General features: G+C 39.6%; 1 long non-coding RNA gene across 1 annotated transcript; it reads left to right on the top strand.

Moving 5' to 3' along the window:
- The first annotated feature begins 16 nt into the window (after positions 1-16).
- Positions 17-9078, top strand: LOC147369001 (uncharacterized). The gene is made up of 2 exons (XR_015167062.1): positions 17-1362; positions 8813-9078. It is a non-coding gene; the product is annotated as an uncharacterized LOC147369001 (long non-coding RNA).
- The last annotated feature ends 17655 nt before the right edge of the window (positions 9079-26733 follow it).

Raw genomic sequence — 26733 nt, 5'->3', positions numbered from 1 at the left:
ACCCCATGGACTATGCAGTCCATGGAATTCTCCAGGCCAGAGTACTGGAACAGGTAGCCTTTCCCTTCTCCAGGGGATCTTCCCAAGCCAGGGATCAAACCCAGGTCTCCTACATTGCAGACAGATTCTTTACAAGCTGAGCCACAAGGGAAGCCCAAGAATGCTGGAGTGGATAGCCTATCCTTCTCCAGTGGATCTTCCTGACCCAGGAGTCAAACCGGGTTCTCCTGCATTGCAGGCGAATTCTTTACCAACTGAGCTATCAGGGAAGCCCTATTACTTTATAGTCAGTCTTGAAATCAGATAGTGAAAGTTCTCCAAAAATATTTTGACTGTTTTTGATTTTTTTCTTTTCCATATACATTTTAGAAACAACCTGACAATTTCTACCTAGAAACCTGTTGTAAGCTGCATTGAATCTGTATATCAGTACAGAGACAATTTATACTTTAACAGTATGAATCTTCCAATCCATGAACATGGTATACACTCCACTTATTCCAGTCTTTAATATCTTTCAGCAGTGTTTTGTAATGTTCAATGGAGAAAATTTGCATCTCATTTGTTAAATTTATTTATGAGTATTTTATGTGTTTTTGAGATTATTTATAAATGAAAATGAAGTGAAAAGTGTTACTAGCTCAGTCATGTCCAACTCTTTGTGACCCAATGGACGGTAGCCTGCCAGGCACCTCTGTCCATGGAATTCTCTAGGCAAGAATACTGGAGAGGATAGCCATTCCCTTCCCCATGGGATCTTCCCAACCCAGGGATTGAACCTGGGCCTCCTGGATTGCAGGCAGATTCTTTACCATCTGAGCCACCAGAGAAGCCCTCATAAATGAAAATATTTAAACTTAATTCTCTTGTTGTTTAGTGCTAGTTTATAGAGATCAGCCCTGGGTGTTCTTTGGAAGGAATGACGCTAAAGCTGAAACTCCAGTACTTTGGCCACCTCATGCGAAGAGTTGACTCATTGGAAAAGACTCTGATGCTGAGAGGGATTGGGGGGAGGAGGATGAGGGGACGATAGAGGATGAGATGGCTGGATGGCATCACTGACTCGATTCACGTGAGTTTGAGTGAACTCCAGGAGATGGTGTTGGACAGGGAGGCCTGGCATGCTGCAATTCATGGGGTCGCAAAGAATCAGACACGACTGAGCGACTGAACTGAACTGATAGAAACACAATTGATTTTATAAACTGACTTTATAACCTCTTAAAAACTTTTTTTTTAAATTGAGATTTAAAGAGGAAAATAAGAGACTGCAAAAGAAATCTGATGGATGCCAAGAAGGGAAGAAAAAATAATGATTCTGTATGATTACAAGGAATGATTATATATGGACAGTTTTAGAAGGTAGGTAATGAAAAAATAGTACCGTATCTGTTAACTATTGCTATATAACAGATCATCCCAAAACCTGGCGCCTCAAATGATATACATAGTATTATTTCACAATCCACTGGGTCAGCTGAAGGCTTATTCTGTTTCCACCTGGGCTCCCTCATAGAGATACACTCAACTGTACCTTTGTCTCAGAAACATGCATGGTACATACTTTATTCTATCTGTGATTGAATCAGTTTATTGACCAATCAGACAATTTGACCATAAAAAAATGAAACGAGATGCCAGTCCAGGTTCGATGCACGATACTGGATGCTTGGGGCTAGTGCACTGGGACAACCCAGAGGGATGGTATGGGGAGGGAGGAGGGAGGAGGGTTCAGGATGGGGAACACATGTATACCTGTGGTGGATTCATTCTGATATTTGGCAAAACTAATACAATTATGTAAAGTTTAAAAATAAAATAAAAAAAATAAAGTAGGTAGTAAAAAAAAAAAAATCTATTGAAAGGAACATGAATAATTCATTTCACCTATTTATAATATTGAAGATAATCAGATACTATCAAAATTTTACTTACTAATTAATATAAAATATTAATACTTCTCAAATAATTTTGATGATTCATAAAGAATCAAAATAAAAAAGCAAAATGGAAGCATGATGTATTCTATTTACTTCTGAAATAAATGTCACCCATCACAGAATCTGTAAAATATTTACATAAGAGGAATCAGGAGCAGCATTTGTATATATGAAAGTTGGTTGTTTAATCATGGATGTAAAGGAAATATTTTAAAATCAATGTTAATAATCCATATTTATACAGTACAATTCTTTTTTGTTTATCTTTTTTTAATTATGAAAATATGTAATACATTTACAGAAGTCTTATAAAATACAGTTACATATGGTTCCACTATATTTGCAATTTTTTAAGTAGATAAATTAAGATTTTTAGTTGGAATTTCAATATCAGACTCTCAAAAATTAATAGAACGGATAGAAAAGTAGAAGGAGATAGTAGACCTGAAAAGCACTATGAACCAATTCAACATAATTAAGATTTATACATTTTTCACACAACAGCAGGATACAAATTCTATTCACATTCCCATAGACTATACACCAGGAGACACTGGAACATATCCAGGGTATGGTCCAATATTTTTAATATATAGTAAATATGTCCAAAACTGATTATTTTTCTTTATTCTTTTTTATCATAGTAGCTATAACTTCAGCTGGCTAGTCCAGAAACCAGGTGATCACCCCTCAACTCACCCTATCCTTTACCCTAACATACAACCCATATTAAAATATGGTTCACTGGACCTCCTTTAATATTTCTACTTCTCCCTATCTCCATTTCAAACACCCTGACAGAGTTACCACTTATCTCTCACTTGGGCAATAACCTTCTAGCCAGTTTCCCCACATTCACCCATGCTCACCCTCATATATTCCATACTGCTACAAGGGTGATTCTTTTTACAAGCACACAGATGACCGTGTCATTCCTGTCATCAAAACAATTTAGGAGAATCACACTTCCCTTAGAATAAAGTAGAAAATCCCTACTATGGCCTAATGGACTCTGCTGTTGCCAGCTTCTACAGGTTCAATGCCACCACCACCTCCACCTCTCCACAGTTCTGCCTCCTTTGTGATTGCTACTATTCATTGCAGTTTCCAGATGTAACTGTCATATCCTCTCCCATCAGAGTCTTTTTTGCATGAATCACTATTTCCTCTATTCTTTAGCTAGCCAACTTTATCTCATTCTTCAAGCTTCAGTACAGATTTCTTTCTGGAGACTTTCCTTTAACCCCCAAGACAAGGTCAACTCCTTCTTCTTTGCACATACATAATATACTGTACTTTTTAAAAAAAACTAGCCTCATCTATAATTATGTGTTCAATGTCTGTCTTCTCAATTGAACTATAGTTTCTGTAAGGATATAAGTTTAATCAATAATATATTCATCCAATTTGTTTATTCCTATCTGTAGGAATGATGGCTTCCTTTAGGTATTATGTCTGGACAAAGTACAATATCTGTTCTCAATACAAATTATTAAGTAGTAATAATAAAAATACTTTGTCCTAACTTAGCATGGTTTCAACAAATACGTATTAGACTCCTGGAAGCAGTGTGCCAAATGAAAAGTCACTTCAGCTGTCTCAGCATGGGAACTTAAGTATTTATTCACTTGGGAGAGAAATGGGCTTAACTTAACCAGAATAGCAGAGCGTCTGCTCCAGAGAGGTCTTGGGCCTAAGCAGTTGGAACCTTAATCTCGCTAAAATGACAAGGTCTTGGCGGAGGTGAATGGGGAATCTTGCCCAATACTTGACCACACCAAACTGGCTTTAGTCAGGCCCTCACATTTCATGTACCAAAATCTACTTGTTTCTTAATTTTAAAAGGGTAAGGGTAACATAATTGTAGACAAAGTAGTTTTATAGTAGACTAAATAGTTTTAGAGTTATCCCATTTAAATTTTCATTTGTAAATTGAATAATTCATTTAACTGAGCAGTTATTCACATTTTATTAGGACTCTGGTTTTTATGAGCTGTCTTTTGTTGAGAATGGTGTTTCGGCATCTCAACAATGAATGCATAGTGAACTGTGGATGAGATTAGAAGAAATACTTTAAGGTGATCTAACACTGAATTACAAGGTTAATGTGGCAGAATGCGTGCATGAGCATTGAAATAGAGTTCTTAAAAATTCTGACTTGTTCTTAGAAATAACAGGGTTCCAGGTAAGAGGAACTCCAGCTGCAATCCAAATAGTAATATTTTTATGTGCTGCTGTAAATGATCATTTAGTGATTTTTTAAAGCAAACCACAGAGGAAATTCACAAATTACTATACCACACTTTGCTTATATTGACACTTAAGTACACAGTCAAATAGTCTTTTCTCTAAGTGTCTCCATTAAAGGCTTACTTTCACAAAAGAAAATATTCCCTGCAACTAGCTATAGGAACAAAGAACAAAGAAACAGAAGTTACTGTTTTATTTATCAATACATTTTTACTATGCTATAGCTCTATACTATTAATCAGCTGTACTAATAGTTAGCTGTCTAAGTGATTAGTGAGAAAATTAGCACAGTTTACTCATTCCCTTATGAATAAATGGATATTATCAAATTGATTATTTCTGGAAGTAAATAACATATTTTTGTGTGTGATATTAGGCAACCACTAATAAACTACTGCTAAATATACTGCATATATTTAATCATATTTCACATTGATTTCATTATATTTAATTATATTTATCTTTCACAAAAGGTACATCCTTCATGATGGTTTAGTTCAGTTCAGTCGCTCAGTTGTGTCTGACTCTTTGCAACCCCATGAACCATAGCACACCAGGCCTCCCTGTCAATCACCAACTCCCGAAGTTTACCCAAACTCATGTCCATTTAGTCGGTGATGCCATCCAACCATCTCATCCTCTGTCGTCCCCTTCTCCTCCTGCCCTCAATCTTTCCCAGCATCAGGGTCTTTTCAAATGAGTCAGCTCTTCGCATCAGGTGGCCAAAGTATTGGAGTTTCAGCTTCAACATAAGTCCATTAGGACTCATCTCCTTTAGGATGGACTGATTGGATCTCCTTGCAGTCCAAGGGACTCTCGAGAGTCTTCTCCAACACCACAGTTCAAAAGCATCAATTCTTTAGCACTCAGCTTTCTTTATAGTCCAACTCTCACATCCATACATGACTACTGGAAAAACCATAGCCTTGACTAGACAGACCTTTGTTGACAAAGTATTGTCTCTGCTTTTGAATATGCTGTCTAGGTTGGTCATAATTTTCCTTCCAAGGAGTAAGTGTCTTTTAATTTTATCTGCAATCACCATCTGCAGTGATTTTGGAGCCCAGAAAAATAAAGTCTGACACTGTTTCCACTGTTTCCCCATCTATTTGCCATGAAGTGATGAGACTGGATGCCATGATCTTAGTTTTCTGAATGTTGAGCTTTAAGCCAACTTTTTCACTCTCCACTTTCACTTTCATCAAGAGGCTCTTTAGTTCTTCTTCACTTTCTGCCATAAGGGTCGTGTCGTCTGCATATCTAAGGTTGTTGATATTTCTCACGGCAATCTTGATTCCAGCTTGTGCTTTCTCTATCCCAGCGTTTCTCATGATGTACTCTGCATATAAGTTAAATAAGCAGGGTGATAGTATACAGCCTTGACATACTCCTTTTCCTATTTGGAACCAGTCTGTTCCATGTCCAGTTCTAACTGTTGCTTCCTGACCTGCATACAGGTTTCTCAAGAGGCAGGTCAGGTGGTCTGGTATTCCTATCTCTTGAAGAATGTCCACAGTTTGTTGTGATCCACACAGTCAAAGGCTTTGCCATAGTCAATAAAGCCAATAGTGATGGTACTCCAACTTAATTTCTGCATGGCTCTACAGCACTTTGTAAGAGAATGGAGATATATCTTAAATATTCAATGTTTATTTCACACTGGCTAGATATTGAGACTAAATGTGAGGTCTGAAGACTTTTTTGTTTTGTTTTAAGAAAACTGACTGTCTTAAGTATGTGCTCTCTATTTTGGTGTTTTCCTTGGAGACTGAGTGAAGTTTCTAATTGCTTAATTACTATTAGGATGATTGACCATTGTTTATTGAATTGACATCCTGGTGGGTTGGTATGAATTACATTTGAGTTACATTGAGTTAGGGACTACTTTTTGTGATTTTGAGCCTAGAGTATAATAATTGCTAGAACTAAACACTTACCAAACTATTAACAGAATAGATATAAAGAAGAGGATGGTCTGAGAACAAGTGCCAGTGGGTTTTAGAATAATACTAAAAACCAGTGAAAGGTTGTGAAGATGCACTGAAGCAAAAACGTCAATTTTGGGAACTGGATGTTTTAAAAATAGGACTTGATTTATGCAGAATTGTACTGCGGGTATCTATGAGCTTGATTTATAATCTGTTCTCAACAGACTCTCAATTTCTTGGAATTTTTCTGGGTTTTTGGTTGTAATTCCTAAAAGGGGGGGAAAAAAGATGATAGCAAACATGTGCTTATTAGTTTAGTGTCTCCACTCCTAGTCCCAAAACCTCATGTCCTCTGAATATGGCTTCCATCGAGAGACTTGAAATCAGTTTCTGGATTTACTGATACAGGCCACTTGCTACTAGGAATTTGAGAAATTCATGGGAGGTGTCTCACCAAGAACCCAAGAAGTGGAATTTTAGGTGTGGTTAGCAAATGACTTAAATCTACTTTAGTAGACCTCCCTGGAGATAGAAAAAATATTGTCTATAGGTCTGGTGGACTCAAAGCCACACAGTTTTTTTCCTTTTTGTAGTGAACTTTCTGCTCCAGAATGAGTATATGGAAGGATGGAGTTTTATGGAATTCATGTGTCAGGTTCAGAACTATGAATGGGTAAAAAACTCTGCTTTTGCATTCCTACAGAAAACCACTAAAATGAGTCATCCTCTAGGGGGCAATAGAGTATGATACAGACTCATCATTTTCTGGATCAAGTTCCTGAGGCAATGATTGATAGTGAAGACTAATTACTCTTAGACTTGAGAAAACCTTAAATAGGCTTTCACTTTATTTTAGTGCCCCTGAATCTCCTCAGATTTTTGTGGCTAGTGAAGCTAAACAGTACTGAGGTGGACCAACTGATGAATGAAACTGCCCTGCAGGAGAATTGTAGATGAATGAACCCCAAACCTGAGATCTGCAGAATACTTGAAGAGGAAGGGAAGGAGCAAGACTGACTCAGTCTCTTGAAGTGCGATGAACTACAGTGAGGTTTCTGACCCTGAGTAGCACCTGTTTTGCCAAAGGAGTGCTGGGGTGGGAAGTGTCCCCCTTTATTTAACTCCAGTATGATTTTTTTTTCAGCTAACTCTCTACATTTTATAGTACCCAAGATAGGAGGAAATTTTTTCTGGACTGCTTCTGATTTCCCCAAACTCTGATTATTCAGCTTGGTCCCATCCTTCCTCAGTTATGTTTGTGCATGTCATCTAATAGTCAACTGCCTAGGTAATGGAAGGAATTCTGTGAAATTACCTTCATCCTCTTGTTATGAAAACAAGGATGCCAGGAGAGTAGGTAGGCATTAAAATCCTAATGCTGATCCATTTCCTTTCTAATTTTCTAGAAGAAAGTTAGATAGACACAGGTATGGTACACTTTGCAGAGTGCCTGATGGAAAGCATGTCTGACCATACTGAAGAAGGAGAAAGGCATTTTGGAATATGAGTGGTGGTGTGGTGGTGAGTTGTACAAACACACATGGCATTCTCCTTTTGGTTATGATCTTCTGAGGAAGAGTAACAGAGGAATAGAATTACTTTGCAAGTATCAATCACTTCTCTCACCCCTTTGTTTTCTCCCAAGAAGAAAAAAATGCTACTAGCTGGATCTCATTTTGTATGCAGAATTTTAGTGATGAGATAGTTCTTAGGAGAAAAGCAGGCAAAGCCTAGGTTGGGAATAAACTTGACAGAGGGCTGCATGTAATAGGGAAAGTCTCTGTAGGCAGCTGAAGCTATTGGTAATAGGGAACTGATAGGCAGATCGCTCCTCTGGAAGGAGGAGGATGAGAGAGAAAGTAGAAATGGGAGGACCATGTTAAGGGACTGAGCTGAATATTGTAAAGAGATGAGGAACAAGAAAACTATCCAAAACAAAAAAAAAAGTAAAGTCATGTGGCTTATATTAAGAACACCATCCGTTTTCAGGCATTTTTCCCCCACCAAGAGACTTAGCACAGATTCCAATTGCTTTTATTTACTACTTGAGAATAGGCCATCTGGGGACAAGGATTCAATTATATTTAGGTTACAATTAAATAGTATATAGATTTGGAATATCATTATGTATTTATTAACCTAAGTTACTTCTTTTTAGCTCTTTTTTCACTTTATATTTTGATAACACACTTTCCTAAGCAGCCATAAATCTGAAAAATATTTTAAAAATGTATTTTAAAATCAACAACACACAAAAAACGTTCTAGCTGGGTATTACCAGGCTTCCTGCCAAGTACAGTAATTGTTACTTGTGGAATTTTCTTAGAATGGCCAAGGCATTTGACTCAATAACTATAACTCTGGAATGAGTAGCTGGGTGGAGGCATTAGTCTGTTGGAAAGTTGGGGGGTTAGTTCAAGCCCATATGCTGGAAGAAGAGATTTATCGATGGATTCACACAGGAGATCCAAGAAATACATGGTGTATGTTTTCTGCAAAGCTAACACTGAATTTCGGTAACCTGGGCTATTGGTTCCTCTTTTAACAGATTGCATCCTTTTTCCTACTCTTCTTGCCTTTTTTGTTTTTTATACCACACTAATAAATCATTTATTAAATTCTACTCTTTTTGGATATATAAGTACAAAGGCCACACTTAGGTCATGTTAAGAAGGGTGGGTTCGTCTATTTCAGAGCACATATTGACTGGAAACAACCACAAAGTATGAGGAACTAGAGCAAAATAGGAACCAGAGGACAACTGCACCACTGCTCAGCCAAGCAACACAGAACGCTCAGTTCCCAGCCATGAGGTCCAGGTCTGGATTTTCACATTCTTCTTTCACTGAATTTGAGTAGAGACTGAATTTCCATGTTGTTCTATCCAAGTTGACAATGTGTGGAGCGAATATATGGAAACTTACTTAGAATATAAATATAAGCATTTTATTTCAGTTGAACATATTTGTACACAGTTCATTTTTGCTTTTAAACTTCAAACCATTAGCATAAACAGTTACATAGTATAAAATTGTTCTACTCTTTGATTTGTCCATGTGTTAAAAACACTAAATCATAAGGTGGCTGTGCAGATCTCATCTGAGACTTTGCACGTGTGTGGTTCTATTTGCCGTGGGCCTCCTGTTGTATGGGCTTCCCAGGTGGCCCTAGAGATAAAGAACCCGCCTACCAATTCAGGAGAAGTAAGAGACTCGAGTTCAATCCCTGGGTCGAGAAAATCCCCTGGAGGAGAGCATGGAAACCCACTCCAGTATTTTTGCCTGGAGGATCCCATGGACAGAGGAGCCTGGCGGGCTTCAGTCCTTGGGCCGCAAAGTGCCATACACGACTGAGTGACTAATACACACACACACACACACACACACACATGCACACACACACACACACACACCTGCTGCATAGGGATGTCTGTGTGCTCAGGGTTCTCATTCATTGTTTTCACCTTGCACACAAGTCATTTTCATAGTCTTTATTTTAGAAAGTTACTGTACCTTATCAACTGGAGAAGGAAATGGCAACCCACTCCAGTGTTCTTGCCTGGAGAATCCCAGGGACAGGAAAGCCTGGTGGGCTGCTGTCTGTGGGGTCGCACAGAGTCGGACATGACTGAAGTGACTTAGCAGTACCTTATCAGGATATAATTTGCCTTCTCTGTCAGTTAATGTAAGTAAAAAGATAACTGAATTTTCTAAGGAAAAAAAAGCTACTCAAGGAGACAATATTCCTCTGTTATACCTATAGTATCTGAAATGTTTCCCTACCCCTTCCACGGATACATATGAAACTTTACCCCAGAACTTCTTTAAACAAATTTAAACATTGTTTAATAGGATATTTATAGAACCTTTCAGTTCATAAATCCCTAGAAGTTAGTTTGCATTGCTTAGAATTCAACCCCCAACCACATGAGGGAAGGAAGTTCAAGTAGTATAGTCCCAACTCATTGGAGGTTAGCTGGGAAAAACACTGTGCCTAAGTGATTTTAGGCTCAGAATGTAGCTCATTAACATTTTGTAAATATGATGCATCCAAGAACCACATTTATTACAAATCCAAGAATAAGTGAGGTCATCTGTTTCAAGCTTGTTAGAACTTTGCTTCAAGACTTTATGGGGATGTGGTCCGCCTCATGTGACTTCCTGAATGGCAGAGGTGAGAAAGCTAAAATCTGAACCTCTCAGAGTCTGTTGAAGCCAAGGTTGAAGGATTAGGTTCTGAGATCAGATGGGAGGCACAAAATAGAAACTTAAGTGAGGCGGCGGTTCTCCTTCAATTTCTGCTGCCTTTGCTGGTAAGCATGATTGCTCACCAGTTCGGATTCCCTGCTTCAAGAAAAGTTAGAGGTCTATTCAGTAGTTCTGCAGGGCCAGGGTATAGTACAGAGCCAAGCAGGTACAGGCTGGCTCTAGAGCTGACAGCTCCATCTTCCATATCCCTGGATTACAGCTAAGGTAAGTGTTCCCAGAGCAATAGTTCCAGGGACAGCTTCCAGATTTCCAGCTTCCCTAAACATGGTCAAGGTAACAGCTCCGTTAGTGAGCCAGAATAAGTCTGAAACTGTTTCTAGAATCCAGTTCCCCATTTCTTTAAATGATTTTATAAGTACCTAATTCCCAGATTTGTGACTTCCTGGTTGAAATAGACTGTTTTCTGTTATCTGTGTCTGAATTCTGACTGATGATAATGTTTGAGGCACTGGGTTAGGTTTGAAGGATGTAGGATTGACCTACCATTAAATAATGGAATAATAATAACCTATGGTGGCTGGTGGTGAAATAGTTACTTAATTTGTTACCTGTATTCACCTGGCTTGAGGTGTCTATAGGAAACTTGGCTTTGTTAACTGAGTGATAAGGTGGCACAGTATGAAGACTTGATGAGTAGGCATAAACTGGTTGCTGCATGTTGTGCTAGAGAGATTAAGAAGAAACATGAAAAACTCAGTGCTTTAAATTATCCACTCAATGTGGTTAGAAAACCAGAAGATTTTTAGCTTTAAAAGAGTCTTCTTGCTTGTGGCTGTTGGTAGCGAGAAACCAGAGTCTGACCCTATAGCTTGTTAAATTACAACATAGATGAATTCAAAGACTTGTCAGGTTTCTTATGTGAAAGTGCATGAAAATACATATCTTGGGGAAAAGTAAGATTTTGGAATTTGGAGAGGTGATCCTGCGAAGGATTTGGATAATTCTGTTTACAGCAAAACTAAACCCATTGAACTTCCGTTGAGAGCAAAGATAGCCCCTTCTATCCTGTGTTCTAGTCTTTCCTTTTCTTTAAAAAGCCATGGTGACTTTTAGTGAAGTTGTCACCTAACCTAGGGATACTAATTTGCCTCATGTTTCATCCTACTTAAAGCATTTCTTTTTGACCTATAAGTAGAATCTGATCTTCAGTTCAGTTCAGTTCAGTTCAGTCACTCAGTTGTGTCCAACTCTTTGCAACCCCATGAACTGCAGCACGCCAGGCCTCCCTGTCCATCACCAAATCCCGGAGTTCACTCAAACTCACATCCATTGAGTCGGTGATGCCTTCCAGCCATCTCATCCTCTGTCATCCCCTTTTCCTCCTGCCCCCAATCCCTCCCAGCATTGGAGTCTTTTCCAATGAGTCAACTCTTTGCATCAGGTGGCCAAAGTACTGGAGTTTCAGCTTTAGCATCATTCCTTCCAAAGAAATCCCAGGGCTGATCTCCTTTAGAATGGACTGGTTGGATCTCCTTGCAGTCCAAGGGACTCTCAAGAGTCTTCTCCAACACCACAGTTCAAAAGCATCAATTCTTTGGCACTCAGCTTTCTTCACAGTCCAACTCTCACATCCATACATGACCACTGGAAAAACCATAGCCTTGACTAGACGGACCTTTATTGGCAAAGTAATGTCTCTGCTTTTGAATATGCTATCTAGGTTGGTCATAACTTTCCTTCCAAAGAGTAAGCATCTTTTAATTTCATGGCTGCAGTCACCATCTGCAGTGATTTTGGAGCCCCAAAAAAGAATCTGATCCAAAAAAAAAAGAATCTGATCCTGCTGGGACCCAATTACGAAGACACACATGAAAGGCAAATATGTTGTACTTCAAAACATTGAAAAATATTGCAAAAAGAAGTAAAGAAAGGTGCTGATTCTCACAAGGTTTGTAGTTCTTACTGTGTACCTCATTGCACAAAAGCAGCCAGCCTCGTCAAATAATGAAATGACATATTAAAGACAGCACTTATGATGCTAGGTAGAAGTCAGCTTCTTGTAAGTTGGGGTCCACAGAGAACATGGAATCTGTTTTCAACCAGTGAGTAGTGTGTATATGGGTCTGGGCAGGAAGAGGTGCAACTAGGAATATCACTCTTCATGGTATGCTGGTATCAGTTTTGCCAAACTGTTGCTTCTGCCTTATACGTTTAGGGATACCAAGATCTCCGTGGCCAGGTCTAAGTTAAACGTCAACCCTCAGTGTCAAGTATCAGGTCCACTCAAAGCAAATGGTTTGAGAAGTGGGCAGATGGTAGTTCTCCAAAGGAATATCTGAATATGATTGCCAGAGGAAGGGAAGGGAAATCTGGGTAGCAAAAGAACTGTCATGTTCTTTTGCTGTCATCTAGGAAGCTACTGCCCCATCATAAAGCCTAAAAATCCACCACAAACAAATAATTACCATTATTTAAAATTTGCCCTTTTAAAAATGGCAAATGTTTTCTACTCAGGGAATTATCTTCATTGTAAAGATGATGAAAGATTAAGTAATCTGTCTATAGTGGTAGAAATGGGACTTCATATAGAGCTGTTTGACCATAAAGCCCCTACTCTTAAAGAAAATGAAGTAAGCAAATTATGCATATGCTATATAACATTTAAAAGGTACAGTTAAGGAATATATAGTAAAAAGTAAATTTCCCTCTCATCCCTGCCCCTCAAATACCAGTTTACTTGGGGTGTCTGTTACTGTACCAGTTTCTTATTTAATCCCTTATGTATGGATCTGTACTCAGTTGCTTCAGTCGTGTCCAACCCCATGCGACCCCGTGGACTGTAGCTCCTCGCCCCCGGCCCCCAGGCTCCTCTGTTCATGGGATTCTCCAGGCAAGAATATAGTGGGTTGCCATGCCCTCCTCCCCCTGTGTATATGTACATATATATACAAGCATACACAAATATTTATCCTAAAAACACAAAAAGATATTGTCATAAGATTATTTTATGCTTTTTAAAAAATATATCCATTTGACTGTTTTGGCAACCATTACATATTTGTAAAGTAGTGTGGTCTTGTTGATTTTGCTCTTATCTGAAAGTGAAAGTCACTCAGTCATGTCTGACTCTTTGCATCCCCCATGGACTATACAGTCCAAGGAATTCTCCATGCCAGAATACTGGAATGGGTATCCTTTCTCTAGGGGATCTTCCCAACCCAGGGATTGAACCCAGGTCTCCCACATTGCAGGCAGATTTTTACCAGCTGAGCCACAAGGGAAGCCCAAGAATAATCGAGTGGGTAGCCTGTCCCTTCTCCAGCGGATCTTCCCGACCCAGGAATTGAACCGGGGTCTCCTGCATTGCAGGTAGATTCTTTACCAACTGAGCTATCAGGAAAGCCTTGCTGTTACCTGTATAGTGTTTATTGTCATATAGAGCTTTATTTGTGTAACTAGCCTTACTTATACATCTTTAAGTTCTTTCCAACTTTAAAAATGCTGCAATGAATAAATACCCTCGTATAGAAAGCTTTTTGCTCATATTGGATTATATATGCAGGATATAGTCCTAAAAAGAGAATTTTTTGAATAAAAGGATATGCGTGCTTTTAATGTGTTAGTTACTGCCAAATTGCCTTCCAAAAGTATAATTTTGGGTTTTATTACTATCAGCCATGTATGAAAGCACTTATTTTCTTGTACTATCCTGCTCAACTCAGGGTTTTATCATTTTAATCTTTATCAACCTGATAAATGAAAATTCTTATTTTCCTTATAGGTTTCATTTGCTTTTCTTTTTTTGTTGTTAAAAAACTATCCATTTGATTTTTGGTTGCACTGAGTCTTGCTTGCTGTGTGCAGGCTTTCTCTGGTTGCAGAGTGGGGGCTACTCTTTGTTGTGGTGCAGGCTTCTCACTGCAACGGCTGCCCTTGCTGCAGAGCACAGGCTCGAGAGCCGGCAGTCTTTGGTAGCTGTGGCCAGTGGGCTTCGCTGCTGTGCAGCATGTGGGATCTTTCTGGACCAGGGATCAGACCTATGTCCCTTGCATTGGCAGGCAAATTCTTGTCCGCTGTGCACCAGGGAAGTCCTAATTTGCTTTTCTTTTATTATAGGTGATTTTGAACATCTGAAGTCTAAAAGTAATATTTCCAGTCATAAGTGTGTGCATATCCTTTATCTCCTGAGTTGTTAATCCTTTCACTTTGATTTATGCTAGTTAATTAAAGATTCATGAAATAAGCTTTATTTTGTTCTGTTACTAATACTATCCTCATTTGTTTGAAGTGAAGTTGCTCAGTCGTGTCTGACTCTTTACGACCCCATGGACATAGCCTGAAGGGCTCCTCCATCCATGGGATTTTCCACACAAGAATACTGGAGTGGGTTGCCATTTCCTTCTCCAGAGGATCTTTCTGACCCAGGGATTGAACCCAGGTCTACCGCATTGCAGGCAGACTCTTACCGTCCGAGCCACCAGGGAATCCCTCAGTATTTGTTTACAAAACTGTTATTCGAGGCAGAATCTTGTTTTCAGTTCACTTATAGTTTCTATTGCTGCATTTTAAAACATGGTGGACTTTTTGGTGTAAAGAGTGAGATTAGGACTCCCACTTTCCTTTCCTTTCTAGATTAACAAAAAAAAAAAAAAAACTTCCCATTTCAGCAAATATGCAGTGTTGCTTTCTTGAGAAGATAATAATTTAAGAGTTCTGTCTGCCTTGTGTCTCTCACAGTCCAGTAATTTATCAGTGCCTTTCAAGCTGCTTCCTCAGAGTCAAGCTTTATTATTCTCTTATTATTAATTAATGTATTATTTGTATTGATTTGCTTTGTTGTATAACTTAAACTTATACAATGCTACATCTCACTTCTATATTGCATAAAGTATGAAGCTCAGCCAAGAGGCAAAGTCATTTCCGCTGTCACAGAGAGTAAATACAGAAGCTGGGGTTGAAACAGCTCTACTGATTGATATTTGATGCTGATTGACAGCAGGGGTGAAGCCCGAAGGTAGTGGTTGGGGCTTCAGAAGTCATAGGTCTCAGAGGTGAGCAAGTGGGATGAGAGGACTGAGGGAGCCCTGCCACTCAGGTGACTTGGGCTGAGTCCTCGCTGGGCATATCTCCCCACAGAAAGCTCTCTCTCTTTTCCACCCCACAAGCAACCCCAGTATAGAGGACAGAGCTGGGGTGTGAGTGGCACAGAATGTGGTAGATTCCTTCCCTAAAGACACTGGGATAGTCATTGGAGAGAACACGTAGACTGCCTGGCCAGAGGGGGAATGCAAGTTCCCACCAGCTAGGCAGTGCCTGCACCATCTCCGGCTGAAATACCAGGACCTAATCCAGGGTCCACAAGGAGGCAGGGAGACATTCAGGGAAGGCTGGGTCATGCCTCTGCTTGGGCACACAAGCACTCTGACACACACAGCAGCCTTGTATGCAGGCTCTTTCAACACATGGATCAGATTACAGGTCTCTCGGCTACAATCCATGCGAAAGGGACAGAACCAGGCAGAGGGGTTAGTCTGAGATGGTTTAGGGCTCCCAGAAATCTATCCTCTGGGTATTTTCCCCAAAGCTCAGCTGGTCTTGAATACTCCTGCCAAGGAATGGCTTAGGCTACCAGTGACCACGTGGAAAACCTTGCCTGTTGTTTTGAAGCTGATGGCTCTCAGGAAGATGGCAGCTACGTTAAAGGATTGTATGCCCTTCTGAGGTTCTATGTACCTGATCTTTTAAAAAGAAGCCCTAGATTTTCTAAAGCTTGTTATATCACCTAGTTGAAACTTGGCAAAGTATGTGAAAGTGATTTTAAAAAACCATGTGGGTCTCTGAATGTGAGTGCATACAGGATATTTGAGAGAATCTGCTTCAGTTCAGTTCAGTTCAGTTCAGTCACTCAGTCGTGTCCGACTCTCTGTGACCCCGTGAATTGCAGCACACCAGGCCTCCGTGTCCATCACTAACTCCCAGAGTTCACTCAGACTCACGTCCATCGAGTCGGTGATGCCATCCAGCCATCTCATCCTCTGTTGTCCCCTTCTCCTCCTGCCCCCAATCCCTCCCAGCATCAGAGTATCCTTCTGAAATCTATACTTTTATTCAGATTACTGTATATTGTTGTTTCAAGAACTTGATTGTTAGATCATTAAGTATTATATCCAACAACAAGATTTTAACCTTGGTTTACAATGAAATAAATAAGTCGACAAAGTGCCTTAATATTGATTAATAACAAGATCTCTTAGAAAATATATGTAGCAGCATGTTCTCAGCCTAGTAATAGAGGTATACTTTTTATAGGAAGAATTCTTAGTCTTTTTGGATTCTTGCCAGATGCAATACAAAATTATTTCACTGTGTAATCCCTTTCTGCCAAAAATTGAAAAATAAAAACTCAAGAAAGTAGTTAGTGTTACTAGAAAGCGAAAATGACATTTATGTTTCAATTTGGTAAAATAATGTATGCAATTTAGAAAAATGAGGCATGGTAGAGACAGCAAGGGTTAGGAGTCAACACCATTGCACCAGTTCTGCCTCTGCCTCTAAGGCTCTATATTTAGGGACGCCTCTGAGGGGGCTTCCCAGATGGCCCAGTGGTAGAGAACCCACCTGCCAAGCGAGTTCAGTCCCTGTGTGGTGAAGAGCCCCTGGAGAAGAAAATGGCCACCCACTCCAGTATTCTTGCCTGGAGAATCCCATGAACAGAGGAGCCTCGTGGGCTTCAGTCCCTAGTTCGCAAAGAATCAGACAGCACTGAGCACCTAAACGGCAGCAACAACATCTATGAGCTCCCACTGTCTTTTCTTTTGTAAAATGGGGACGATAAATACTATCTTAGAAGGTAGCTGCAAGGATAATGGCACAAAGTATTTGCTCAGTAATGGTATCGTTTATTATTAAAGACATAGGGAGTGAATTGTCAATCAAGAGCAAAATGTACTTCCTTTGACTCAGAATTAGGTTCCCAAACTGAAATCGGTTACAGTTACTAAATGTAAATTAAACCATAATCTCTTTGGATTATAAACATTTCTTTATTTCTAGTAGGACAGGAACAGTTTGAAATTTCTAGGCAACTTTATAGTATAAAAATTAATGTCTCATGGGTGGAAATATTACCCCAAAGTTGGAAACACTGTATGTCCATGAGCAAATCTCTCAGCTACTCTCAGCCAGTGTTATTATTTCTAAAATACTTGTGATGAGGAGCCACTTTCAGGCTAAAATTAAAAGATATATAATGGCTTTGTTTTGGAGAAATAAATTCATCAATATTTTTCCATGGCTATAAAAAGTATTTGAAAATGAAATGAAACAAAGTATTAAAAATATCTTGGTATGTATTTTTTCCTTGGATAATGAGGTACTCATTCAAGTCCTCTTGGAAAAGATTATTTTGTGCTCTGGTCAAGGTGGCCTACTTTCTTTTTGTGTTGAAGGATTTTGAAATTAGAAGTTATTTGTATTTTCCCAGGGAGTGTCCACTTTGGGAAGAAAGAAAATTATATGCCTGAAGAGCATGGTTGGCCAATTTATTGTTGTTTGTCTGTGGTAGCCTAAAAGTAAATACATAGAATTCAAGTCTTTTTTCCCCCCTCAGGAAACAGCGTTTCATTTTGTTTTATGATAGAATAGTATTCTTTCCCTTGTTTTGGTGTCTTCAATGGTGAATTCTTTGGGCTCAAAATCTGAACTGAACCACCTATACATGTAAGAGACAGAGGAAAGAGAATATATATCAGAAGTCTTTCCTTAAAGGGTTTCAATAAGTATATGTTTTCCTTCTTCTGAAAAAAATTGCTCACATTTTGGCTCCTCTAAAGTCTTCATTTTGAGAAATTATCTACAAAAGTAAATTCCTTTCTTTGACATTTTTTCATATTCATATGAACTTGTTTCTATGTCTTCTATGGAAAAATGAGTATCTCAGCCACCTGGGGTATTATAAATTTGGGGACTCTCATCAAGAGGAAGGCAGAATTGCAATTATCCTTAGATCAAAAACAGTTTGCCATGGACACACATAAAATAAATTGACTTGTTAGGTACAGATGGTAAAGTCAGAGAGGAACTTTTAAAACCAGGTGTTGGCAGAATTATTTCATTCATTTGTGCTAAGTGCCCTCTCCTGGTCACTGTGGGTAACTTGCAGAAGCTTATTCTTTCTCTAGACCTGCTCTTCTATGAAACATGGTTTGTGCAACTGTGCTTCCCTGGTGGCTCAGTGGAAGAGAATCCGCCTGCGAAGGCAGGAGACATGGTTTGATCCCTGGGTTGGGAAGATCCCCCTGGAGAAGGGAATGGCAACCCACTCAGTATTCTTGCCTGAAAAATCTAATGGACAGAGGAGCCTGACCGTCTGCAGTTCATGGGTCGTGAAAGAGACAGATATGGCTTAGCAACTAAACAACAACATTGTGCAATTATACATGAACTCCGTGCTGGGCTTCCTATATGAGGAAAGAAATCTTAAGAAAAGTGACTCTCGACCTTACAGGAGTTAGAGTCTTCTTTCCCTCACTCACCCTAGTACCTTTGACCATCAAACAATATTTAACTAGCCTTGGATGGGAGAATAATACTTTTATTACCCGGTGTGCTCTTCTCTTTTTCTCATGACTTCACCATCAATCCCAAGGAATCCTGCATATGGCCTGATTGCACATGACAGGAATGATGTGTGAAACAGGAAGGCAGCCTCGAGCCTAAGCAGGTGAGGAAATGAACACCCTCCTCCCTCCCGTGCTCACTCCTACAACAGCAGCCTTTGTGTAAGCCCTACAAGCATCAGACCTCAGAGAAAGGGGGCAGCCCAATGTCATTGAGTGTTAAATAGCTGTGAAATCACTGAGTTTTACTTTCAGTTTTTGCCATCAGGTAGAATGCACAGGGGCTTCCCTGGTGGCTCAGACAGTAAAAAAAAAAAATCCCTGGGTAGGGAAGATCCCCTGGAGGAGGGTATGGCAACCCACTCCAGCATTCTTGCCTGGAGAATCCCCATGGACAGAGGAGCCTGGCAGGCTCGAAAAGAGTTGGGCATGACTGAGTGACTAAGCACACACACAGAGAATGTGGGGGGTGGGGGGAATCTCAGAATGAGAAATTATATGAAACATATTACTGAAAAATTTTATCTTCTACTGTTGTTGTTTAGTCACTCATTCGTGTCTGACTCTTCACATCCCCATGGACTGTAGCCTTCCAGGCTCCTCTGTCCATGGGATTTCCCAGGCAAGAATACTAGAGAGGTAGCCATTCCCTTCTCCAGGGAATCTTCCCAACCCAAGGATCAAACCCATGTCTCCTGCCTTGGCAGGCAGAGTCTTTAATATGAAGCCATCAGGAATCCTATTTATCTGTTTAAAAATTGTGATTGAAGTAGGAATTCTTTGGCCTAATGACTTTAACTTTCTTAAAGAGATGGAGGTACCAGAGCACCTGACCTGCATCCTGAGAAACCTGTATGCAGGTCAAGAAGCAACAGTTAGAACTGGACATGGAACAACAGACTGCTTCCAAATAGGGAAAGGTGTACATCAAGGCTGTATATTGTCACCCTGCTTATTTAACTTCTATGCAGATTACATCAAGAGACATGCTGGGCTGTATGAAGCACAAACTGGAATCAAGATTTCTGGGAGAAATATCAATGACCTCAGATATGCAGATGACACCATCCTTATGGCATAAAGCGAAGAAGATCTAAAGAGCCTCTTGATGAAAATGAAAGAGGAGAATGAAAAAGTCAGCTTAAAACTCAGCATTCAGAAAACTAAGATCATGGCATCTGGTCTCATCACTTCATGGCAAATAGATGGGGAAACAGTGCAAACAGTGAGAGACTTTATTTTGGGGGCTCCAAAATCACTGCAGATGGCGACTGCAGCCTTGAAATTAAAAGACACTTACTCTTTGGAAGAAAAGTTATGACCAACCTAGACAGCATATTAAAAAGCAGAGACATTACATTGCCAACAAAGGTCTGTCTAGTCAAAGCTTTGGTTTTTCCAGTAGTCATGTATGGATGTGAGATTTGGACTATAAGGAAAGCTGAGTGCCAAAGAATTGATGCTTTTAAACTGTGGTGTTAGAGAAGAATCTTGAGAGTCCCTTGGACTGTAAGGAGATCCAACCAGTCCATCCTAAAGGAAATCAGTCCTGAATGTTCACTGGAAGGACTGATGCTAAAGCTGAAACTCCAATACTTTGGCTACCTGATGCAAAGAACTGACTCATTGGAAGAGACCCTGATGCTGGGAAAGATTGAGGGTGGGAGAAGGGGATGACAGAGAATGAGATGGTTGGATGGCATCACCAACTCAGTGTACGTGACTTTGAGTAAGCTCCGGGACTTGGTAATGGACAGGGAAGCCTGGTGTGCTGCAATCCATGGAGTCGCAAAGAGTCAGACACAACTGGGTGACTGATTTTCAATCAGAGAGACAAGCATATCAGAGTTGGGTGTGACCAGAAATGTCACCTAACCTAGTTTCTAGTTTAAGATATAATTAGACTTTTGATCTCTTCTGTGAGAAGAGGTAAGTATATTTCCCCAGATAAAGAATAGGCTTGCTTATTGTTTGTTCAAAAAACAATAGATTCCTCAAGGTCAGTGTACTTTAGCTGTGATGCAAACCCACCATGTGCATCAGATCAGTCTGAGCATATTGGTTATATGTTGATTGGCTTTGGGGACAAGGGAAACCCAGGGATTGGTAAATATGCTGACACTCATACTCCTTGCTGTTCCATGAGTAATAGAGTTCTGTGTTTCTAATCAAAGAGTCTTGTGTCTTCAGCCAGAATCCATGAAACAGTAACAGGCTAATTTATTAGTTTGTAAGTAGAGCAAAATCAAATCCCAGACCTGACAGTAGCCTCCCACCCAGCTGAAAGTATTTTTTTTTTTTTTTTGGACTGTAGCATTCTATAATTAATATTTTAAACCAGTTCCAAAAACTAATTCATTTATCTTATTCATCTATCACAGTGTGATAATAAACTATTTATAGAAATCAATAAATTTTAAAAATACTCTGATCAATGAGGGGTTACTATCCAAAATATATAAAAATTTTATACAGCTCAGTATCAAAATATGAACAACTTAATTAAAAATGGGAAGTAGACCTGAATAGACATTTTTCCAAAGAAAGTATAAGATGGTTTACAGGCATATGGAAAGATGTTCAACATCACTAATCATCAGAGAAATGTAGATCAAAACCACAATGATGTATCACCTCATACCTGTCAGAATGGCTATCATCAAAAAGGCTATAAACAACTTATATGTTGGCGAGGATGTGAAGGAAAGGGAATCCTGGCACACTGTTGCTGGAATGTAAATTGGTGCAGCCACTGTGGAAAACAATCTGCAGGTTCCTCGAGAAACTAAAAATAGAACTACCATATGACTGAGTAATTTCATTTCTTGGTATATATCTGAAGAAAATGAAAACACTATTTCAAAACGGTACATATATCCTAATGATCATAGCAGCATTATTTACAATTGCCATAATATGGAAGCAACTTTAAGTGTATTTCAATAAATGAATGGATAAAGTGGTGACACATACACATATATGTATCAGTTCAGTTCAGTTCAGTCGCTCAGTCGTGTCCGACTCTTTGTAACCCCATGAATCGCAGCACGCCAGGCCTCCCTGTCCATCACCAACTCCCGGAGTTCACTCAGACTCACGTCCATCGAGTCAGTGATGCCATCCAGCCATCTCATCCTCTGTCACCCCCTTCTCCTCCTGCCCCCAATCCCTCCCAGCATCAGAGTCTTTTCCAATGAGTCAACTCTTCCCATGAGGTGGCCAAAGTACTGGAGTTTCAGCTTTAGCATCATTCCTTCCAAAGAAATCCCAGGGCTGATCTCCTTCAGAATGGACTGGTTGGATCTCCTTGCAGTCCAAGGGACTCTCAAGAGTCTTCTCCAACACCACAGTTCAAAAGCATCAATTCTTCGGTGCTCAGCTTTCTTTACATTCCAACTCTCACATCCATACATGACCACAGGAAAAACCATAGCCTTGACTAGACGGACCTTTGTTGGCAAAGTAATGTCTCTGCTTTTCAATATGCTATCTAGGTTAGTCATAACTTTTCTTCCAAGGAGTAAGCGTCTTTTAATTTCATGGCTGCAGTATACATATACATATATACAATGGAATATTGTATATATGTATGTGTAGACATACAGACACATATATACAATGGAATATTATTCAGCCATAAGAAAGAGTGAAAGTTTGCCATTTATAACAATATAGATGGACCTAGAGCATATTATGGGCTTCCCTGGTGGCTCAAATGGTAAAGAATCCACCTGCAATGTGGGAGACCTGGGTTTGATCCCTGGGATGGGAAGATTCCCTGGAGGAGGGCATGGAAACCCATTCCGGTATTCTTGCCTGGAGAATCTCCATGGACAGAGGAGCCTGGAGAGCTACAGTCCATGGATCGCAAAGAGTTGGACATAACTGAGTGACTAAACACAGCACAGAGCATATTATACTGAGGGAAATGTCAGAAACAGAAAGACAAATACTGTATGTCATCACTTATATGTGGAATCTGAAAAAAATTAATATAACAAAGCAGAAACATACTTACAGATATAAATAACAAACTAGCGGCTACTGTGAGGAGAGGAAGGGGGAGGGGCAAGGTAGGGGGAGGGGATTAAGAGATAGAAACTGCTATGTGCAAAATAAATAAGCAATGAGAATAAATTGTACAGCACAGGGACATATAGCCATTATTTTGTAATAATTTTAAATAGAGTATAATCTGTGAGAGTATTTTATCACTATGCTGTACACCTGGAACTAATATAGTATTGTAAGTCAAATATACTTCAGTATAAGAAAAAAATAATCAGAATATAAAATTATATTATTCTTACAAATAGTATTTTTTTATTAGAAAGCAAAACTTTAGCAAAATTTTAATGAGGCATGCTGTATACCTTGTTCCCCAAAACAGGAAAATATAGCTAAATCCAGCACAAAGTTGATAATTGTCTGTTTTCCTCACCAAGATTTTGACTGAATATATATTCAGTCACCACAGAAAACCCTAGAGCCCTCTGCACTGCTCATGTGTATGCAGAAGGTGCTCAATTAATATTTTTAAATGAATAAATAGCACTACTTTTTAAGACTAACAGTGATATGAAAGACTTGCATAAACTTTCTTAGGGTTTCTCTTTCATGTATCCTTTCATGTTTGAAAAATAGAACAAGTTTCTAATTCTCTTGTCCTTTCCCTTATGTGAAAGTGTGAGAAGGTGAACTAATTCAACAAAGCCTCACCATCTGTGTTTACTTGTTCCAGGAGATTCTTCTTGTGCAGAAGGCAGAGCATCATTTGCTCAGAGAAGGGAGTAAGTCTGACCCCGGGAGATTGCAGGCATCTGTATCACTCTGGAGCTCTCTCTCTGCATAATTCTGCTTTAGGAGTGACTGCTAAAACTTAGGAATGTGTAGTGCAGCGAGGGGAGTGGTTGAACTATATACACCAAGATTCAAATCTGCAACAGATTGTAATATCTTAATTTTCTAAAACAGATCTCATCCTGCCTCAGAAACCCTGTTCCTGCTGATGGCAAAAAAATAATCACTTTCTATAGCATATTGAAAAGCAGAGACATTACTTTGCCAACAAAGGTCCGTCTAGTCAAGGCTATGGTTTTTCCAGTAGTCATGTATGGATGTGAGAGTTGGAATGTGAAGAAAGCTGAGCACTGAAGAATTGATGCTTTTGAACTGTGGTGTTGGAGAAGACTCTTGAGAGTCCCTTGGACTGCAAGGAGATCCAGCCAGTCCATTCTGAAGGAGATCAGCCCTGGGATTTCTTTGGAAGGAATGATGCTAAAGCTGAAATTCCAGTACTTTGGCCACCTCATGGGAAGAGTTGACTCATTGGAAAAGACTCTGATGCTGGGAGGGATTGGGGGCAGGAGGAGAAGGGGACGACAGAGGATGAGATGGCTGGATGGCATCACTGACTCGATGGACGTGAGTCTGAGTGAACTCCGGGAGTTGGTGATGGACGGGGAGGCCTGGCGTGCTGCGATTCATGGGGTCGCAAAGAGTCAGACACGACTGAGCAACTGAACTGAACTGAATGAAAGGCAAGTTATTCTCTTAAAATTCAAATTTATTTTGAAGATTATAAATTCTGATTTATTATTTTCAAGGTTTTTACTCCCTTTCTTTCTGCTCAAATTGGTGTTCAGGTATTAGGGGAAGCTCTAGCGGCCTTAGAGCTTTGAGGGAAGCAGTCTCTTTCTCTCTAGCCTTTAATGAGATGCTCTCATTTTGCCTTGAGCCTGTGAGGGCTGTGCCTGGTGCCCGGTGAGTTGTGGCTGGTCTTACCTAGACTGATTCTGTAGTACTGTGCTGGCATTCGCAGGTCAGTGGTCATAGATTTAGCCACTGCCTTTATGTACAATGACCTATGCTCTAGGCCTCCTTGGTCTATTGGTCCTATACATGAGTGCCCCACCAGGAAGCGCCAGGACCTTTGACTGCTTCGCCATGCCTGACTGTGGGATACAGGATTCTGTGGGACAGCTCAAGACCCCTCACTTAGCCATTGCTATTCTGCCCATATGAGCCCTGTTGCTGCAACACCAAACTGGATATGGGATTTTGCTGTCTCGTTTTAGAAACATAGACCACTAGCTCCCATGCTTTTGAAGTATCCCTCAACCTGTTTGATATCTTCCCTCCTCTCACCCTGGGACTTCCCTGGTGTTTCAGATGGTAAAGAACCTGCCTGTAATCCAGGAGACCCAAGTTTGATGCCTGGATCAAGAAGATCCCCTGGAGAAGGGAATGGCAACTCACGCCAGTATTCTTCCCTGGAGAATCCCATGGACAGAGGAGCCTGGCAGGTTACAGTCCATGGGGATGCAAAGAGTCAGGACATGACTGAGTGACTAACGTTCCTCTCACCCCAGGGACATTGACCCCGGGAGAGGAGCTAGATATCCTTGCATAGGACCACTTGCCCCACACCCATCCTTCTAGGCTCCACTCCATAGAAATTAGAAAAATCTTTTCTTATTTCTGTTGGATGGAGTCTTCCTTTACAATTATCTTCATTTTTCTCTTTACTGTGGCTTACAATAAATATTCTCAGACCCTCATGTTTTGTTCTTGATATATAAAGGGAAGTTTAGAATCTGTTTTTTTAAAGACTTTGTTTCAGTGAGGTCTGGATTTCAGAAAGAAGTCAAAACAGTCAGTTTTTATACTCAAATCTGAACAATGGCATTTTTGGTCTAGGGAATATCTGTCTATTACTCCTTCCATGGGACAGTAAAACTCTGGGTCTAGTTTTAATTGCTCAAGGGCAATAGTGGAAGGTGAAAAACTGGATTACTGTGAGAAAAAAATATATTAGGTAGTATTTTTTAAATGCTTATTCTTCCCAGGTAAAATATTACCTCCTGCCTTCTTCCAGCCCTGTTGTTTCTGTCTGGGTACATACCTTCCCAAAGACATTCCATGTTCTTATCCAAGGAATAGCAATCAAAGACCTCTGGGAAGCTGGGTTCCTGGGTGAACTAAAGGTATTTAGAAAATTGAGTAATAAAAACTCCAAAAAGAAGCATATATCCAAATCTGATCCAGCCCATTGATTATGAAAGAAATAGAACTCACATAATCTTTCTAGTTAAAAGATTGGGAAAACAGGCTAACATTATTTACCCTTGATTCTCAGCATGTCCCCCTCACTCTGCCACACTAACCTCATGCATCTCTTCCAAGTGTAAAGCACAGAGTAGCTTTAATAATCTCTTCTTGGTCTCCTTTACCCATTAAAGCACAGATATAAAGGAAACATACAGATATAAACATTCATACAGATATGTAACTCACCAGGCTCCTCTGTCCCTGGGATTCTCCAGGCAATGATACTGGAGTGGATTGCCATGCCCTCCTCACCAATAGCCCTACATAATATAAAATTTTAAAGGAAGCCTCTCAGAAAGAAAATAACAGTAGTGGAAATATAGAATACACAAAAGAAGAGCACCAAAAAGATGCAAGTATATATGGACAAATATTATTATATGATTTTTCCTTATGATTTGAATTTATTTACAAGATAATTATCATTATTTTTTAAAGAATATATGTGTAATAAAAATGTATGAAAACCATAGTATAAAGTCCCTGGGGAAAAAAGAAGTATATTATTTTAGTGTTATTAAATTACATACAAAGTAGTATAATATCACTTGACAGACTGTGACAAGTAAAGGTGTTATGCTGTAAACCTGAAACCACTAAAGGATCAAAGCAAAAGATATAAGCAAAAAAAAAGATGAAATTGGAACCATAAAAATATTTAATTCTAAAGAAGGCAGAG

The sequence above is a fragment of the Bos grunniens genome, chromosome 7 (assembly GCF_055505025.1).
Source record: "Bos grunniens cultivar Pamir isolate PY7600 chromosome 7, Bosgru_T2T1.0, whole genome shotgun sequence".
Taxonomy (NCBI): domain Eukaryota; kingdom Metazoa; phylum Chordata; class Mammalia; order Artiodactyla; family Bovidae; genus Bos; species Bos grunniens.
Note: the sequence above shows the minus strand (reverse complement) of the source record. Positions and strands in the feature narration are given on the sequence as shown.